Source organism: Rattus norvegicus, chromosome 12 (assembly GCF_021556685.1).
Source record: "Rattus norvegicus strain SHRSP/BbbUtx chromosome 12, alternate assembly SHRSP_T2T, whole genome shotgun sequence".
Taxonomy (NCBI): Eukaryota; Metazoa; Chordata; class Mammalia; order Rodentia; family Muridae; genus Rattus; species Rattus norvegicus.
In genome coordinates this window covers 12,822,864-12,830,839 of record NC_141545.1, presented here as the reverse complement: position 1 = coordinate 12,830,839, position 7,976 = coordinate 12,822,864, and the positions used below count along the sequence as shown (strand labels likewise).

Sequence of the window (7,976 nt, the reverse complement as noted above, 5' to 3'; positions counted from 1 at the left end):
TTAGCTTCAGAAACACCTGGAGGAGAGCTTGTTAAGACACTGGCTGAGCTCTGCTCTCAGAATGGTCCACTCACCTGTTATGGATGGAGTCCCAGAATGTGTATTTCTAACAAGTCCCCAGGTGACCCTGGTGCAGGTCTCAGGAGAATCTACAGTAACAATAACTGCCTTAGACTAGGTCCCTGACTCAAGACAGGAAGCACATCCATCGGAAGTTCTGGAATGCCTGGACCCCGGGAATTTGCTTGCTCCTGCGTTTGGATGTTGGAATTTACACATTTGCTCTAACTGAGCTTTATAGAAAGAAGCAAGTGTTGGGACATTGTTTGGCTTTGAGAGGGAAATGGTGTTTCCACTTTTGACCTGGAAAGGTTGACTGAGATCAGGAGGCTGCTTCAGAGACCCCGCCCCCCACCATGTCTCAGATGAAGGTAAAAGTTTCAAACTTTGGGATCTTTTCCCATCATGTCTTGGCCATATCCACATTTACTTGTGCGACCCTCAACTAAAGTACATCACGGGATAATAATAAAATTTCCTCCCCTCCTCATTTTATTAATTGTAAAAACAATATTCTGAGAGAAGACAATTTAAGAGATTAAAAACATCATTCCATTCTTTTTTTCTCCATCTTTATTTTTTATTTTATTTTTTTATTTTTTGGTTCTTTTTTTCGGAGCTGGGGACCGAACCCAGGGCCTTGCGCTTCCTAGGTAAGCACTCTACCACTGAGCTAAATCCCCAGCCCCAACTTGGGTATTTCTTATTTACATTTCAATTGTTATTCCCTTTCCCGGTTTCCAGCCCAACATCCCCCTAACCCCTCTCCCTCCCCTTCTATATGGGTGTTCCCCTCCCCACCCTCCCCCCATTACCACCCTCCCCCCAACAATTACGTTCACTGGGGTTCAGTCTTGGCAGGACCCAGGGCTTCCCCTTCCACTGGTGCCCTTACTAGGATATTCACTGCTACATGCCATTCCATTCTCACCCTAAAATTGTTTATATCTTCCTGTGTTCTGAGAGATAAAGACACACACACACACACACACACACACACACGAGAGAGAGAGAGAGAGAGAGAGAGAGAGAGAGAGAGAGAGAGAGAGAGAACATCTGCATGTGTAAGCTTTGAAGTGAAATTCAGCTTTTGGTCATAAACATGTTGCCCGAAATAAAGAAAGAAATCTCTGACGCCACTACCCTGAGGCTAGGGACGTGTGGGTGGTTTAAACTGTGACTCTTACTGTCAGAGATCTTGACCTTCTTCCCTGCCTGGCTCCAATGCGGACTCAGGAACATCTCACCTGAGCACAGCCCGAGTCCTGGACACTCCGGGTTAGTGGGGAGCCTGGATGACAGTCTGTGAGCCAGTGTGGCATGCTGCCCGCTCTACAGTAAGCTGGCCTTCTGGAATTCTCTATCCGTTGGTTAGGGTAGGTTAGTGCAGTTTGACAATAACTGATACTCACTTGACAGTGACTGTGGCTAAAAGCCCTTCCCTGGGTGGGGGGCGGGGCATCTCAGCAACGTGCGGATGTATGACGGCATCGGGGTTCACTCTGGGAACCAGTGTGTTTACTCGGTTACAGGTGAGAGGCTACTTGCAGGAGTGTGGGTGTCTTCCCCCCAACCCAAGTCTGCACTGGAAGATCTTGACCCAACAGGGATGCTGGTCTTCCGTCTAACTGCTCCCCTCCTCCCCTAAGCCTACATATGCTAGCCCCTCCCCAAGGACAGGTGTAATCAGGGCAGAATTGGTTACGACTGGCGGGATGGAGCCGTGGAAGATGAGACTGAAGGTCTCCTTACCCTCCCTCTAAGAGGGGGTGTCGACTTGCTCGGCTGATGTGATTTTTGTATTCAGGCTTGAAAGAACTCCTGGAGATGGGGGTTATTTGGCTTGGAGGACCGGGCTATACAGTTCCGGGACCACACCTGGGGAAAGGTACGGCTGGCTAGACCCAGCGGCTTGGCTCTCTCCTCATTTGTAAAATAGAGTTAATAATAATTAAATGACGCCCCTCCTGCCTTGTGCCTGGCACACTGCCAACATTCAAGGGCCTTTAAGCCTTCTCGGGTGCTTTGTCATGCTCTAGACCTCCCGCAAGATGATGATTATTTTTAATTTTAATAATCTCGGCCAGATTGCCTTGCTCAAATTTGAAGCGGCTCTCATTTAAATTTAGAAGGAGAATATTCTGAACTTTAAGTTGCAAGACTGATTTGCATTTCGAGAGTCTGAAGCAACACATTGTGCTTAGCGCTGGCCTCAAAGCTCCCGTTTAGGAAACACTGGAGACTGAAGCACTTGCCCAGCACCTAGCAGAAATAACTGTGGCCAGAAAGAACGGTGCTTATTAAAAGTCTTATATGTTTGTGGCAAACGCTGCCCCACCCCCATCTCTACCGATAGAAACAATCTATCCAGGGAATTGCTTTCAACGCTATAGAATTTGCCAGTGAAGTTAGACCAACCGTGAAAGATTCCCAGTTGTGAAATGTGTGTGTGTGTGTGAGTGTGTGTGTGTGTGTATTATTTCATATATGCTTGAATATAGAACGCCTTAAGGAGAACCTCTCGTTTCCCAAGACACAGCAAATCAATCGGAACACCTCACATGTCCTGAATGTTTTATGGTCTGCAAAGCAACTCCTCATGAATTTTCTAGTTTTGAGTCTCATAAAAGATCCACAAGGCGAAACGATCTGTAGATGCCGTCTCTGAGAAAGGGAATACCAGTCCTCAGAGAGGCCCTGGCTTGCCTGAGGACCCACAGTGAGCAGCAGGGCTGGGTTCGTCTTGCGGGTACACGGACTCTGGACTTAGGGGTGGGGCTAGACTCACCACGTGACAACTAGAGCTACGGGAAACCCACTGGCCTTGGTCAAACCCAGCAGCTCAGTGTGGGTCTGGAAAGAATGTTTCTGAGTCCCTAAAGTTATGCAGCTTCAAAATCCGTTGCTTTGCAATGCTGTAGAGATGGCGCAGCGGTTAAGATGTCTGCTCTTGTAGAGGACCTGGGTCGGGTTCTCAGAAGCCACGTGGCAACTCACAACCATCGGATGCCCCCTTCTGGCCTCCACCGGCACTGCAGGTGCACAATACGCAGCCTTATACACAGACACTCTTACCCATTAAAAGAAAACAACACCAAACCCACAAGACAAGCACACATGACTGCCCCCGAGGAAGGTAAGATTGGGAGGTTGGTGTCAATGAGCCACTCAGAGCTACAGCCATTTAGCTACGTCACAACCTGTACTTCTTGATTTCCGGGGGACTTGAAGGGGTGTGATCATCAGAGATGCTGATATGACCAAGGGATGGCACACAGGTGTGGCCCAGGACTTCCTGTGGCGTGGACTCGCATGGCCTCCCGCCTGATGCCCTTCTTGTTGAGGAAGGGCATATTGGCGGGGCAGAGGAAGGACGGTTGTAAGCATCGCTCCTTCCCTCCCTGCAGCGGATGGTGTTTACGAATGTTCTTTTGATACGTGAAGCTACCATTGAAGGCTGCAGACAACACGGTGAGGTTGCTGACAGACACTGGCTGCTTCAAACTGGGTTAGGCAGTAGGCTTCCTGGTTATGTATGCGGATGGTGACTATTTGTGTGTTCATCTGTATTTTACGTCCCGGGGAAAGTTCATTCTCAAATTCGGAGTTGTGTCTGCCTGGAAGACTCTGTTGGCCATGATGTTTCAGGGATGCAGCCCTGAACTTTCAGGGAAAAGTACTGCACAAAGTTCAAAACACAAACAGCAGTGCATGTGCTCCGGTGAGGACCCCCTGCGAGGTGCTCCATTACAATGTGGAGACTGTGGGTGAAGAAAAGACTATGTAGAACCAGGGAGGGAGAAGGGGGGAGGGGAGAGAAGGAGAGGGAAGGAGGAATGGAGGGAGGGGGAGGGGAGAGAGGGAGAGGGAAGGAGGAAGGGAGGGAGGGGGAGAAGAGAGAGGGAAGGAGACAGACAGAGGGAAAAGGAGAAAAGAGGAGAGTGAAGAGGAAGGAGAGTTACCCACAATCCCTTTTGAGGATGAGCCGAGTCCTTCCACTGGACTCTACTTCCGGAACGGCCCGCTACCTGCAGATACCATCAGCCTGACATCTGAAGAAGGACAAACAGCATCCAACCGTGCAGCAGGTGATTTCTGCAGGTCTGCTGTCCTCCCACCCTGCCCTTGAGGCTTCCTACTGGGAACCCCGCCTGCGCCCTGTGAGAGCCGCTGAGGGGTGCAGAGATGACGGAGTTTCCTCACACGGTCTGAGCTCCACTTCCTTAACAGTCAGTGGCGAGAGCTGTGTCTATTCTACTGCAAGCAAGTGGGGCAAAGGGTCAAAGTGTACAGAAAGAGCATTTTTCCCCTAGTAATTTGATTGTTGGAAGCTTTTCAAATTATGAAAACGTGACACAATTGGTTGTAACAACAGAAAAAGCTCAGTGTGCATGAGGAATGGACTGGCTATGACCACCTTCCAGTCCTGTCTTCTGGGCTCTCCAAAGCCCTCATACAGACCCTCTGTCACACTGCTCCTTGGAGACGTGGGTACAAATGACCGCCTGAGGTTCCTTCCCTCATGCCAAGCATGTGGTTCTGAAATTTGAGTTTTTGTCTCATGTCACAAAGAACAAGCATTGTGGTAAGCTCACGTGTGTAACTTTTAGTCCAAGTTCCTTAATTTCTTTTTTTTTCCGGAGCTGGGGACCGAACCCAGGGCCTTGCGCTTGCTAGACAAGCGCTCTACCACTGAGCTAAATCCCCAACCCCGTTCCTTGATTTCTTTATAAACTCACACACACCCATATAAAAGCGGCACTTGAATCTCGTGCAACACTTGCCTGGGTCCTATAAACCTATGTACCTCCGTGTTCCTATAATCATTAAATCCGGCATGGGCTGAGATGGCTCAGCAGTTAAGGGCATTTGTTGCTCTTGCCAGGGGGCTCAGTTTGGGATCCTGGCACCCACAGGGCAGCACACATCCATCTGTAACTTCAGCTCCAGGGATTTGATGCCCTCTTCTGGCATCTGCAGGTACTGCATACACTCAATACACATACACACTTGCAGGGAAAACACTCATATACATAAAAATATAAATCTGGAATATTGCAAAGCACACATTCATCATTTCTTTAAAAAAACTAAACAATATACATACCTTTCATACTCAAGAAGGGCTCATGTAATCACCTATATCCTGCGTGATTGGGTGTGTTTTGATGGCTATGTAGTATTTTATGGGGTAAAGACTGGTTTACTCTGGTAAACATACAGCCCCCAGCTCTTCAGGGAAAGCCTCCAACTGCTGATGTCTGGGGCTTATAAATCCCCGGTCTGGTTCACCTCACATTCCTGACATGTTGGTTGGGCACAGGGAAGCAGGAAGGAATGCAGGTCGCATCTCTGCAGAAGGCTCTAGAAAACTACTGGGAGGAAACTACAGAGACTCCAGCTCCCCTCTGTTGCTGGGCACCGCTGTTCCTGGGTTTCCCTTCCCCGAGACAAAGATTTGGTACATTAAAGTCCTCAGTAGCTGGATTCTGCAAGTCCATTCTTTCTAAATGTGCTGGAGTCCCCGGGAGTGTGACTGTTGGTTCATTTAAAGAAGTACAATTTTTAGAAAGAACCTAAATCAGTGTTCCTAAATTTTTTCCAGACAGCTTTCCTGAAAAGCATCTACAACATTCTGCTGGTGGTACTCTGTGACGGTGTGATTCCAGGGGTCTCTGGGGCTCACTATTATATCCCGTCAGGATTTGGTCAGTTAGAATGGGATGTTGCTGGCGGCTGCTGGCGGTTGCTGGATTGTGCCACTCTGACCTCAGTGATTTGAACAGTGTTTCCTGGGTTACCCTTGAGAGATGGCAGATTAGCACAGACCCAAGACATCTGGAGCAGGGGCCGGATGGGGTGTGGTCAGTGACAGGGTGGAGGGTAGATAGCTTGCAACAGGCCCTGGACTTGATCCCAGAACTCTCGATTCCCGTAGGAGATGCCTGGATTAGAACCATGGTTCTGACATTCACTGGTCAGTTGAACTCTGGGCCTTAGTCTCTCCACAGGTAAAATCCAAGGAGAAATCAGACTTCACGGGTGGTTGAAAAATCACACGTGTCCTGTGTACCTGAATCCCATAGCGTAGAGCTGGGCCTATGGTAAGCATAGTAAAGCACAACTTGTCTACAGCTATACCACCCCGAACGCGTCCGATCTCGTCTGACCTTGGAAGCTAAGCAAGGTCGGGCCTCATTAGTACTTGGATGGGAGGAAAAGTACAGCTGTTGGTACTTGATAGCTTTTACGAATTTTATCCTTGGCTTGTTGATTTGTAAGGGCTCCAAGTCTGTGGTTATTTACATTAAATACATCTTTCTAGATTAGTTGCCCCTCACCCCCACTCCCCCGCCCCTGTCAACCTCTTTCATGAAGTGCTTGCTATTTTCAGTTCCCTTTCTAGACATGAAGGACCGGTGCTCCATCAACTCAGAGCTGTCTGTGAGGACCTGCACAGGTCTTCAACATTCTGGTGTGGAAGGGGAAGAGATTCATGGCCTCCCTCCCAACTGAGGAACTGGGCATTCTATGGCTTTAGGGGAGAGGGGAAATCAGTTTTCTGTAAGGATGTGGCTCCCGGTAGGTTGGCCATGCTCTGTGCCCTGGAATATAAGCACACCATGAGGTAAAGTTGATGCGCTATTTAAAAAATCAAAAGAGGCAACACCAACCTGAGGGGATCAGGAGCTGGGTGAGAAGATGAGGCCGATTCCCTGACAGACTTCAAAACTGGCAAGTTAAGGAAACTAGGCCTTAATCTCTGTTTCCAATCACTGGACAAGTCCAGGCCTCAGAAGCTGCCCCGCCACCTGGCCTGAGGCAAGGACAATGGATCAGCAGCAGTTTCCAGACCTCCCCAGCAGCAGTTTCCAGACCTCCCCAGCAGCAGTTTCCAGACCTCCCCAGCAACAGTTTCCAGACCTCCCCAGCAACAGTTTCCAGACCTCCCCAGCAACAGTTTCCAGACCTCCCCAGCAACAGTTTCCAGACCTCCCCAGCAGCAGTTTCCAGACCTCCCCAGCAGCAGTTTCCAGACCTCCCCAGCAGCAGTTTCCAGACCTCACCAACAAGTTCCCAGCCCCACACACCCATAACGGAATGTCTGTAGAGATGGACCCAACAGATTAAACATAGAGGTCACCTACCCTGGAATTCCCGAATGTACTTTAAATTGGGCCTGCAAACTCACCTGGGCGTCTCTTTATTCTGGTAACGGGGAGACGACAGCATGCTGGACTTGTGCAGAATAAAATATTCTTTGTGATTACATACCTATCTGAGTCCTGGGTGTCATTCTTCAATGACTCGTGGACCCTTATAGTGGGGATGGATTGAAGAGGAATTAGGAAGAGGAGTAGAAGGTGAATATGGTCAAAAAATATATTATACGGAAATTTTACTATATTTATTTTTAGTTTTGCACATAGCCAAATATTTCTTTCTTTTCTTTAGTCCTCAAATAAAGTCTGGGGAAATGGCTCACAGGCTAAGCACACTGGTTGCTTTTCCAGAGGCCCTGAGTTCGATTCCCAGCAACCACGTGGTGCCTCAGAACCATCATAATGAGATCTGGTTCCCTCTTCTGGTCTGCAAGGCATACATGCAGGCAGAGCGCTTTATATAAACATATAAACATACATACATACATACATCTATCTTTTAAAAAATCCCTCAAATAAAAGCAAAAAATGTCTGGGTTCCCTAGCTACTGTGGTGGTATAGGCCTGTGTCATAGTTAGGGTTTCCGTGCTGTGAAGAGTCACCATAACATCTTATAAAGGACAACATTTAATTGGGGCTGGCTTACAGGTTCAGAGGTTCAGGTCATCATCATGGTGGGAGCATGGCAGCATCCAGGCAGACATGGTGCTGGAGGAGCTGAGAGTTCCACATCTTGATCCAAAGGCAGCAGC

At 48.5% G+C, this 7,976-nt stretch overlaps 1 long non-coding RNA gene across 2 annotated transcripts; it reads left to right on the top strand.

Moving 5' to 3' along the window:
- Positions 1 to 1,525: 1,525 nt before the first annotated feature.
- Positions 1,526 to 7,334, top strand: LOC148002174 (uncharacterized). 2 transcript variants are annotated; one of them, XR_015634602.1, is made up of 3 exons: positions 1,526 to 1,592; positions 6,061 to 6,164; positions 6,455 to 7,334. It is a non-coding gene; the product is annotated as an uncharacterized LOC148002174 (long non-coding RNA). The 2 variants fall into 2 exon arrangements; XR_015634601.1 differs by lacking the exon at positions 1,526 to 1,592 and having other exon boundaries at positions 5,147 to 6,164.
- Positions 7,335 to 7,976: the final 642 nt, after the last annotated feature.